Here is a 9,117-nt window from a genome sequence, read left to right as displayed (position 1 = left end):
AAAGATGACACTTTGTCCTGAATTTAAGAAAAGTCAGTCGAAAAATCATGGGCTTTTTTTTTGGCGTTTATTTGGGGCCTTGTCTAAAAAAGAAAAAGTTCTACAGTTTTGGGGTTGTCCTGGTTTTTACTTTTTGAAATATGGCAACCCTAATTATTCTGGGCTCTGCTTGAACTGAAACTCTCCCTTTTAGAGCTCAGTCGGTAGAGCATGAGACTCTGAATCTATGGGTCGGGGGTTTGAACCCCACTTTGGACAAAATATTCCTGCATTGCAGGGGACTGGACTAGATGACCCTCGTGGCCCCTTCCAACTCTGCAATTCTAGATCGCCCTCTTGTGGGCAGTGGAGGAATGATGTAATGTTGGTTGGTGGGAACTGTTCTTGAGTGTTGCCTTGTCACACACATGCAACACCACAACAGTCCTGTGAAAGGAAGGGGGAGCATTTCTGCAGGCTGATGTCCATCCATCCAGCTACCCAGGCCCCAGCACCTCCCCCTAAGAGTGAAGGGTCCCAGTCTGGAAATCCTCCCTTCCTGCTGGAGATGAGGCAGTGAGGGACTCCAGCCAGACAGAGGCGCCCTTGCTCTGGAATTCCCTTGCCAGCAGGGAGACTTCAAAAGCCCCCCCCCCCAATGCCTCCCCCTTCCCTCATTTGGTATGGAGACTTTTCATCTTGTGGTTGGGTCATTTCAAATCCACTTTTTCTCTCTTTTAATACTGTTGTTGGTTTCCTTCTTTAAATTATTCTGTTCACTAGTGATATTTCACACAGCGTTTGTGAATGCAAAGCAATTCTGGCTCTTATGATCCCTGCCGGGTATTAAGTGTCGTTCTAACCTCCCTATTGCAGGTGGAAAGAGGAATGTGGGGCTTGCTTATAATATCTTAGGGTGGCAGGATTGAGACTTGGGACTGGGACTTTCAGATTCAGAGCCACTTTTCGCATGAGATTTCTTCCAACTACTGGAGGAAAGTATGTCTGAGGTTTATGGCAGAAATATAATTATTATGGGTGAATTTAATGGAGTAGTATCACTGGACTATGAGAGAACACTGAGGGAAAGTGTCTCAAAAGAAGGCAAAATACCAAATACTTTTTTGATATGGTTACAACAATGGATCTACTAGATCAGGGGTCAGCAGACTTTTTCAGCAGAGGGCCAGTCCACTGTCCCTCAGACCTTGTTGGGGACCAGACCATATTTCGGGGGGAAATGAGCGATTTTGGCCCGCCCGCAAAGAGGCCTGAAGATGTTTGGCTTTACCTGTCCCAGTTGTCGTCCCAATAGCCCCAGTTGGGCTTCTCCAGCCAGGTGCCAGGGCAGGGCAGGAGGCTGCGTGGGCCGGAGAAGACAGAAGCAGAAGCCCCGGCGGAGCGAAGGACAGAGGCAGGGGAACCGGGGCGTTGCTGCAGCTTTTACCCACCAACTGCTGCTGCTTCCCAACCCGCAAGCGACAGCTGCGGACGCTGCAACAAACCGCCTGAATGCCATGGGAGGAATGAAGGAGGGAGGGGGTGACGAAGAAAGCGCGTGAGGAGAAGGGGCGCAGAAAAGGAAGGAAGGATAGACTGAGGGAGAGGGAGGAGGAGCAAGAGGAAAACTCAGCAGCAGACGGCAGTCAAATCCCCCCCTTCCCAGCGCCACCCTTCAGAGGCAGGCAGGGGGGTGAGCTGACTCCCCCCGTTGATGGCGCCCGGTGTGGGACAAGATTGCTCGTCCCTGAGGAGAAAAGCGCTGCCATGTGAGGGAGAGGGAAAGAACGTGTGTGCTGGCAATCCACGTGCGCTTCCTGGACCGTCCACAGGCCGGATCTAGAAGGCAATTGCGCCTGATCCGGCCCACAGGCCTTAGTTTGCCAACCCAGAATCTTGGAGATTCAGACCCCAGAATCTTGGAGATTTAGAACAAGAGTAAACATGTTCTTCTGATTCAAAGGATTCTACGGGAATAAGAAACATGATCTGGATATTGAAGGAACTGCCTACAGGATTAAAGACTGTAGAGATCCAGCCAAGAACTATATCAGATCAAAACTCAACATGGATGATAATGAGGGGTGAAAAGAGTTCATTGCATAGATGGAGACTAAATAAGGGTTTATTTGAAAAACACTGAATGACAACATATTCCAATTACGTTAGAGTATCAAAAGATGTAAAAAAAGCATTTGGAAATATGAGGATGAAACTTTCACTTTTACGAAGGATTTCAACCATAAAGAGAAATGTTTTACCTAAGATACTGTTTGTATTCTAAATGATACCAATAATAAATAATACAAGCTTCTTTAACAAATGGCAAAGAGATATTTCATGATTACTCTGGCGAGGGGAAACACCAAGAAGAAAGTATAAAATTTTGATAGATACTAAAAATAGAGGTGGCTTCGCATTGCTAGATTTTCTACCATGAAGCAGCCTCTTTGTGTTGGTTAAAAGAATGGATATCGTTGGACAACACACAATTGCTGGATACCCAGTGGAATCTTGGTTGTTGAACGCTTTGGAAGTCGAATGTTTGGGGCTTTCAAACGCCAAGAACCCGGAAGTGAATGCTTCCATTTTTGAATGAAATTTGTAAAAAAAATTATATACAGTATTAATAAAATTATCTATATATAAAGCAATTGAAGCACTTCCCACACTCCTTCCATTCAAACTATGATTTTGTAGTTTGTGGATTGTCCTTGCGAGTCCATTGATGTTTTGTAGAAACATCAGGACTGAAGCGCTATCTATGCTCCATATACGTAAGTGGTTTTCCCTCTGAGTTTGCTGGTGTTTGCCAAGGTTTCCACTTCTATTGAAGCTCTTTCCACACTCCATACAATTATTTGCTTGTCCCCGACAAACAAATAGTCTGTTGATGTCGTCTAAGTTTCCTGTGTGTGAAATTAGGGTTCCACTCTGAAAGAAACTCTTTCAACTCTCCATACATTTAAATGGTTTCTCCCATGTGAGTCCATTGATGTCTTCTAACATTTCCAACATTGGTGAAGCCCTTTCCACACTCCTTACATTCAAATGGTTTCTCCCCTGTGTGAGTTTGATGATGGATACTGTCAGAGACTGCCTCCAGGTCCCAGCTCACAGAGGACCAACGCTAGCCGGTAGTAATGAACAAAAGTCTTTATTGAAGTACAGTTTCCATTTTCAAGCCCTAGCGTGCATCTCTACGTCTAGAGGTTAGACCGGCGAAGCTCCATCTGAGTCTCTGCCCCCTGTACACCAGTTTAAGACTCTAACCTTACTCCACCTCTTCCGTCTCTCCTTTCTCCTCTGGGTCCTTCTACCCCCCGGGGTCCCTTCCGTCCTGGACTCTGCTGACGCTGACCCCCCTGAGTCTCCTCCCTCCTTTCGGCGGGCTTTGGGACCTGGCTCCCTATCCGGGCTGCCCACTGCGCCGCCCTCTTGTACATTTGAACTTGGCGCACGTGCCCAGTCTCCGACCTTCCTTTTGACCGTTTCCTCGCTCTCCGATGGAGGCGTGGCCAATCCTGACTCATGTCCTCCCACTGGCGGTGTGCCGCCTGATCCCGATGCCTGGGACTCCTCCCCCCTACTGCGCTCTGGTGGAGAAGCTGGTCCTGATTTCCAACTGCTGCTCTCTGAGTCCCCTCTAGCCCCTTCTTCCTGGGGTGTCCCCCTTGCTCTGACCATGGGAGCCCCTTTCTGTGAATCCTCCGAGTCACTGGAGAAACTCAGAGACCTCGGACGGCTGTCATCGCTAACATTTCCTTCAGATTCCTCCCCCTCGGTCTCTATTTCCTCCCTCTCCTGTGCCTCTGCTCCTGAGCCCCTGACATCCACCCCCCCTCGAAGCCCCCCCTTCCCCCTCCCCTCCTTCCGGTGTGGGTACTGGGTGCTCCGTCGTTGTGGGGGTGAGTGCCGGATACAGTTCGTCCCCCGTGTCGTACATCCAGCCGGATAAGTCCGGCTCGTTCTCCGTGCTCTCGTCGACGTCGATCTCCTCTGCCTCCATCTCTCTGCCTCCGTGCTCGAACCCAACGTCCTCCCCCAACACGTCCATGTCCGTCTCTCCCCCGTTCTCATCTGAGGGTGTTGCCTGCCAAGGACCCCCCAGCCACTTCCTGCGCCACTGCTCCTCTGGTTGATCGTCCCACCAATAAGAGCGGTCTGAGGCAGACCCCGAGGGTGATCCCTCCGGAGAGCGTGTGTCTGGTGCCGGTTCCTCGTCCGAGGCGAACCCCTGGAATGTGCTGGCTGAAAGTGTGGGTGTGAAAAGCCAGTCGTCGAAATACTCTGCTGGCATGGGCCTGTGTGGGAAGAGGGCATGAAATTCTTCTTTGAGCAGAGGTTCCTCCAAGGCATAATCCGGCACCCAACTGTTGGCGCTGGCCGGGGTACCTTCTCTGGCAAGGAGATATTCTACTCCCTCTTCCCCCCATCTCGAGTCTAAAATCTCCGTGACTTCGTTGATGGGTTCCCCCCTTGGCGACCCCCTCTTTGTGGGCGTTTCCCTGAGCGGGTCTGGTGCCGTGCCTGGCTCCTGAAATCTGTGAGGTGCTTTATAGGGCGTGAGTACTGATCTATGGAACACCGGGTGCATTCTGGATCCCTCCGGAAGTGTCAACCGGAAGGCCACTGGATTGACCTGTGCCTCGACTTGGTAAGGCCCTAGCTGCTTATGTCCAAGCTTCTTCTTGGCTAACGATCTGGCCGGCACTGCCTGAGCTGCTAACCAAACCCAGTCTCCCATCTGTATGTCTTCCCCAACCCTTCTGTGTCTGTCAGCCTGCAGTTTGTATGCGTGCTTTGCTAGTTCTAACTGCCTCCTAAGCTGTTCGTGGACCTCCTGCAACTCTGATGCTAAGGCTTCCGCTGCCCGTGGCTCCCCCTCCCCCACTCTCTCTAATCCCGGGAAAGTTCTGGGATGCCTCCCGTTGTTGGCGAAGAACAGTGTCACTCCCGTGGACACGTGCTTCGTGTTGTTGTAGGCGAACTCGGCGAGCGGCAGGTAGTCCACCCATGTTGCGGGCTGCTGATTTGCGTAGCATCTCAGGTACTGCTGCATGATGGCGTTGACCCGCTCCGCTTGTCCGTTGGTCTGCGGGTGTCTCGCCGACGCTAGGTTGATCTTGACGTTCAGGAAGCCCATCAGCTTCTGCCAGAAGTTCGAGATGAACTGTCGCCCCCAGTCGGACAGGATAGACCGTGGTAGACCGTGAACCCTGAACACGTGGTCTATGAACAGTTTGGCGGTCTGTTCGGCCGTGGCCACCTTCGCGCACGGAATGAAGTGGGCCATTTTGGTGAACATGTCCACCACCACTAGCACTGCTGTCTTGCCCCTCGAGCTGGGCAGATCCGTGACAAAGTCCAGGGCCACCCTCTCCCACGGTTCGAGCGGTGTCTGCAGCGGTTCCAGCAGTCCCGCCGGCGGTTTGTGCACTGACTTGGCCCTCTGGCAGGTGTCGCACCTCGAGACGTAATCCGCGACTTCCCCCCGCATCTTGGGCCACCAAAAATCTCTGGCTACTAATTCTACAGTCTTCTCTTTGCCAAAGTGCCCGGCGGTGGGAGCGTCGTGTAACTGCTGCAGTACCCTTGCGCGGAGGTCGTCTCCCGGTACGTAGAGTGCCCCCTTGCGGATGAGTAATCCGTCGCGTATCTGGAACTCGTCGTCCTTCACCTTGCCCCTGTGCACCTCCTCCATCTTGGCTTGTGCGAAGGGGTCCTCCTGCAGCGCGCGACGTACGGCATCCAGGTCCACGGTTTCCGAAGCGCACGCCCACGCTTCCGGTGCGAAAATGTGCTTGGCCGCCGACGGTGCCGCCTCCTCGAGGTATTGCGGCTTCCTGGACAGTGCATCCGCCATGACGTTGTTGTCGCCTGGGATGTACTCTATCCTGAAGTCGAAGTCCGCGAAGAACTCCGCCCATCGTATGTGCCTCTGGTTCAGGAACCTTGCCGTGCGCCAGTACTCCAGGTTCTTGTGGTCCATGCGGACCTGCACTGTGTGTTTGGCTCCGATAAGGAAGTGCCGCCATGCCTTGAACGCTGCATGAATAGCTAGCAACTCCCTGTCCCAGATGGTGTAGTTCTGCTCTGACTTGCTGAGCTTCCTGGAGTAGAAGGCGCACGGTCTCCAGTCCCCATGCGGGTCTTGTTGCAACAGGACAGCTCCCACGGCCCTGTCTGAGGCGTCTGTCTCCACCCTCATCGGTCTGCTGGGATTCACATGCAGTAGCTGCTCTTCGGACGCGAAGAGACGCTTGAGTTTCTGAAAGGACTGCTCCGCTTGCTCCGTCCAGATGAATTTCTTCTTCTTGGAGCTGAGCGTGTCGGTGATGGCCGCCGTCTGCATAGCGAACCCCTTGATGAACTTGCGGTAAAAGTTGGCAAAGCCGACAAACCGCTGGACTTCCTTCCGATTGCGTGGGCTCTTCCAGTCCAATACAGTGGTGCCTCGCAAGACGAAAAGAATCCGTTCCATGATTCTCTTCGTCCAGTGGTTTTTTCGTCTTGCGAAGCAACCCTATTAGCGGCTTAGCGGATTAGCGCTATTAGCGGTTTAGCGACTTAGCTGCTAAAAGGCTATTAGCGGCTTAGCAGCTTAGAAAAAGGGGGGGAAGCGGGGGGGAAATCGCAAGACTTGCAAGACGTTTTCGTCTTGCGAAGCAAGCCCATGGGGAAAATCGTCTTGCGAAGCAACTCAAAAACGGAAAACCCTTTCGTCTAGCGGGTTTTCCGTCTTGCGAGGCATTCGTCTTGTGAGGCACCACTGTACTGAGCGAACCTTGGCGCTGTCCATGGCGAGCCCCTTGTCCGACAATTTGTAGCCCAGGAAATCCACCTCCGTCATGTCGAACTGGCACTTCTCCAGCTTGGCGTACAGTCTGTGCTCCTGCAGTCTCTGCAGAACTTCCTTGACATCCCTCTCATGAGCCTCTCGCGATGCTGAAAATATCAGGATGTCGTCCAGGAAGCAGACGCACTTCTTGTAGAGGAGTCCCGCCAACACGTGATGCATGAAGGCTTGAAAGCAGTGCGAGCCATTTTGTAATCCGAAGGGCATAACTCTGTATTCATAGGTGCCCAGTGGCGTGAACATGGCCGTCTTCCACTCGTCGCCCTCCCGTATGCGAATCAGGTTGTACGCCCCTCGCAGGTCCAACTTGGTGAAAACGCGTCCTTTCCTCACAGTCGCGAGCAGGTCTTGGGCATGGGGAAGGCTGAGGGCTTGGTTTTCGAGTTCAAAATTCTATAGTCCACCACAAGCCTTTTTTGGGGTGTGTCCTTTTTCTTCACAAAGAATACGGGACTGCCCCCCACTGCTTTCGACTCCCGGATGAAACCGCGCTTCAAATTGTGATCTATGAACTCCCTGAGTTCCTGCAGTTCGTCTTCAGACATGGAATACAGTTTCCCGGTCGGCAGCATCGCCCCCGGCAGGAGGTCAATCTTGCAGTCATAGAACCTGTGGGGAGGTAGCTTGTCCGCTTCCTTCTCGCAGAAAACCTCCAAAAACTCTGCGTACTTGAGTGGCACTGCTTGCAGCGTGCCCAATTGTAACTGCGGGTCATCCTCTTCCCCTTCTGGGCTAGGTATAATGCAATGTTCCGCACAGTAGGAGGAGCCGAAAGTCAGTTGGCGTTGGTACCAAGCCAATGCTGGACTGTGCCTGTACAGCCAACTCATGCCCAATACTACAGGCGTGTCCGGCAATTGGGTGACATTGAAGCTGATGACTTCCCGGTGATTCCCAATTTGCATCACCATCAGTGGCGTTTGCTGCACCACCTGCCCCCCTAGCAACTCCCTGCCATCCACCGTGACAACCTTCAGGGGCAGCGTGGCTGGCAGTAGCGCTATGTTGTGTTGTTGAATGAACTCCAGTCCTATAAAGTCTGCGTTACTGCCAGAGTCAATAGTAATAGGCACTTCCATAGTGAGTCCATTGGGTAGCTGGAGCGATGCGGTGAGTTGCACCACTGGTTTGGGCGGGAGGGGGTCTGTGGGCTGCAAAATTTCTGGGGACTGCTTCACTGACTCGTCTGGCTGGGCCCCAGTGCCTCTGTTTCCAGCCAGACTCTGTCGTTTCCCTGCTGTGGTTCTCTCTGCTGAGTTGCTTCCGTTACTGTTGCGGAGGCTGCAGTGTGCTTGTGGAGCCTCTGGGGACACTCTTTCGCCATGTGCTGAGCACTGTCGCAGATGTAGCACTTCCTGTTCCCTCTAGGCGGCTTCGCTTTGACTGCTCCCGGTGTTAGGGCTCTGGTTGCTGACTGAGCCCTGGCGCCTCCAATCTCCATCGGTTCCTCTCCCCCTCCCTGCGGAGGTGTGGATTGCGCACGCGCTGCATCCCTGGGAAAGAGGGGAGGTGTTCTCGCTGGCGTGCGTCCCCAACGCCCTTCATCTTTGCTCCATGGACGTTCTTCCAGACACACCCCAATTGTCAGCGCCCGCTGGACAATTTCCTGAGTGCTCTTGGGTCTCTCCCCCCTTGCAATTTCATCTTTAACATTTGCATTCAAGCCTTCCCAAAAAAGGTCTCTGACTGGAGCAGAATGTTTTTCCCAACCCAGCGCGTTGACCAATGCAAAAAAGCGAGAATGATACTGCCTTACAGTGGCTCTTCCTTGTTTCAAACCATGTATGTCTTTTCTGGCGATATCAATGTCTATATTAGATAAAAAACACGAATCCATCGCTTTAATGAATGCATCCGCACTTCGGAGCGCCGGATCCTTATCTCTCCACAGATTACGCAGCCACGCTTTAGCGTCTCCATGCAAATGAGATAAGATAAACCCCACTTTCTCTTGCTCATCTCTAAAGTCTTTATCCAGCAGTTGCAGCGCAAACAGCACGTCTGCTCAGAAGTTGGGGTACTGCTGTAAATTCCCATCGAAATGAGATACAAGGCTGCCTCCTCTCTTCCCCAGCCCAATCCCCTCGGATCTGGGTCCCGGTTGCCCCTGCTTAGTAAGCACTTCCAACCTGGCTTGGAGATCCCTGCAGGCGGCAGCCGCTTCGTCTTCCCTCTTCCTGGATGCGATTACCTCCGCGTTGAGTTGTGTCACTGCATTTTGCAGGGCTGCTATTTGCTGTTCTGTAGTCATCTCGCTTGACTTTTGTGAGCTCGAGAAG

General features: G+C 52.5%; 1 protein-coding gene across 1 annotated transcript in view; it reads left to right on the top strand.

Moving 5' to 3' along the window:
* The window catches only part of LOC144326657 (uncharacterized), a 279,931-nt gene that overhangs the window by 149,879 nt on the left and 120,935 nt on the right, over window positions 1-9,117 (top strand). The gene's annotated exons all lie outside the window — the stretch shown is intronic.

The sequence above is a fragment of the Podarcis muralis genome, chromosome 2, assembly GCF_964188315.1.
Source record: "Podarcis muralis chromosome 2, rPodMur119.hap1.1, whole genome shotgun sequence".
Lineage (NCBI taxonomy): Eukaryota > Metazoa > Chordata > Lepidosauria > Squamata > Lacertidae > Podarcis > Podarcis muralis.
This window is presented reverse-complemented; position numbering and strand designations above follow the sequence as displayed.